Genomic DNA, 2,500 nt, shown 5'->3' with positions numbered 1-2,500 from the left:
CGGCCAGCCGGCGGGTGGAAAACTTCGGTCGGCCAGTTCTGGCTGTCTGATGCGGCCGGGGCCGAAATGCGGATCTCTCCGCCGTCCCGTGTCGGACCGCTGTCGGCCATACCTCGTTGGAAAGCGGCGGCGACGCCGCAGGCGGCGGTGTCAGCCCGCTCCCGCATGGACGAGGCACGGCGTCGCTAGGCCGCTTGGCCCGCCGGGCAACCGGCATCCGCTGCAGTCTTTGGGCAGTAACATGACGACGCAACGTGGCAACTGGCGCGGGTAAAGAGCGTCCGCTGCGGCCGGACGGGTCGCACCGGAGGCCAGCGACGGCGTGCGGCCGGCTCTTTGGCCGGCGGAGGTGCAGCCGTTGGCTGGAGACCGCTTTCCGACGGCTATCTCCGCTGGTGGGCCAGCTGTGCTCGTCGGGTGCGCGGCGCGGGGAAGAGGAAGGCAAGCGGCATCGAACGCTACCACATTCCTGCGGGCCGACCCGAAGCCGAGCGCGCTGGAAGTCCGCGAAATGCAACCGGAGAAGAAAGTCTGAATGTGGCAACTGATGAACTGAAAATTGTCGGCGGCAAATGGTTAACCAAATGGGTTGAAGGTGGCAAACCATTAACCGAAAACTCTGGCAAATGGTTAACCGGCGTGTTAAGATGGTATCTTTAATAAAAGACGGAAATGACGAAGCCAACATAGCCAAACGAAGGCGGGGACGTTAGTGTGGCAGAAGGGCATGTCTTTAAGCCGTCGGGCGAATGTCCCTGCCAGTTGGAATCTTTTCGGGAAAAAGGGTGAAAAAATCGGAAAGGCCTAGCCGTCCGCCGTGGGGTGCGTTCGCTCGGGCTCGGCCAGCCGCGTCGATGGGTGCCGGAACGGTGCGGCTGCGCTCCGGGAGTGCGGAGATACGGCCTGTCAAGTTTCGTCCCGGAAGTCTGGATGGAGCTAAATCCGAAGCCGTTTGCGGGAAATTAGTTCCAGGGCTCGGCGACCGAAGTCAAATCCGTCCCGCCAACTTGACACTTGTCATTTCTGTCCTTGGGGGTTGGCGGGGTACCTGCACAGAGGTAGGAGGTGGCTGATCGAGAATTGGTGAGTTTTCCAAAGTCACGTCTCGAGCCTCCAGGTCTGCAGAGACCGACCAGGGCTGCCGCCCAACCGACTATTCACCCTTTTTGGGCGGGAATTTTTTCCATTTTTGTCCATTTTTCGGGTTTTTGGTCGGGCTTCAAAAACGGCAGCCCGAGGCCTGGCAGAGGCCGGGGCATGTCCCCGGTCGCGCCAGGCGGCTCGCGCGACCCGATTAGGCCCCGAAAGGAGTCGGGAAATCGGCAGACCTGCCCGAGTTCAGCCCGGGGGAGGCGGGGGGCAGGTCGGTTCGGCTCAAATCATTAACCAAAGCCGAGACTTGGTCTCGCTGGCGCAACCGAAGTGCCAGGCTGGATAACTCATTAACCAGAAGGCGGCTGGAGGCAGGCAGGGCTGATGGCTGAGGCCGGGTGGAGGCCACCCGCGGCCGGGAAAGTCAAAAGTCCCGTTGTGTGGAAGTCTATGAGGTCAGATTCGGCCGCCTTACCGGGCCTGCGGTTGATGGTTTCCCGCTTGGGCAAGCGAGTCGGCCCGGCAAAGTGGCCACTTGCATTTTCTGGCAAGTGTCTGCGAACAACGTTAATGAGTTGAACCTCGGCAATTGTCGGAAGTCCCGATGAAGAAATGAAAATGCCCCTTTTGCGGGGATTTGGATGCTCATGGCCGGCAGCAGGTGGCCCGACGCCCCGCCAACTTGACACTTGTCATTTCTGTCCTTGGGGGTTGGCGGGGTATCTGCACAGAGGTAGGAGGTGGCAGAATCGAGACTTGGTGAGTTTTCCAAACAAACGTCTCGAGCCTCCAGGTCTGCAGAGACCGACCAGGGCTGCCGCCCAACCGACTATTCACCCTTTTTGGGCGGGAATTTATTCCCTTTTTGCCCATTTTTCGGGTTTTTGGTCGGGCTTCAAAAGCGGCTGCCCGAGGCCTGGCAGGTGCCGGGGCATGGTCCCCGATCGCGCCAGGCGGCTCGCGCGACGCGATTAGGCCCCGAAAGGAGTCGGGAAATCGGCAGACCTGCCCGAGTTCAGCCCGCGGGGGCGGGGGGTAGGTCGGTTCGGCTCAAATCATTAACCAAAGCCGAGACTTGGTCTCGCTGGCGCAACCGAAGTGCCAGGCTGGATAACTCATTAACCAGAAGGCGGCTGGAGGCAGGCAGGGCTGATGGCTGAGGCCGGGTGGAGGCCACCCGCGGCCGGGAAAGTCAAAAGTCCCGTTGTGTGGAAGTCTATGAGGTCAGATTCGGCCGCCTTACCGGGCCTTCGGTTGATGGTTTCCCGCTTGGGCAAGCGAGTCGGCCCGGCAAAGTGGCCACTTGCATTTTCTGGCAAGTGTCTGCGAACAACGTTAATGAGTTGAACCTTGGAAATTGCCGGAAGTCCCGATGAAGAAATGAAAATGCCCCTTTTGCGGGGATTTG

Source organism: Pristiophorus japonicus, unplaced genomic scaffold, assembly GCF_044704955.1.
Source record: "Pristiophorus japonicus isolate sPriJap1 unplaced genomic scaffold, sPriJap1.hap1 HAP1_SCAFFOLD_1700, whole genome shotgun sequence".
NCBI lineage: Eukaryota > Metazoa > Chordata > Chondrichthyes > Pristiophoridae > Pristiophorus > Pristiophorus japonicus.
Note: the sequence above shows the minus strand (reverse complement) of the source record.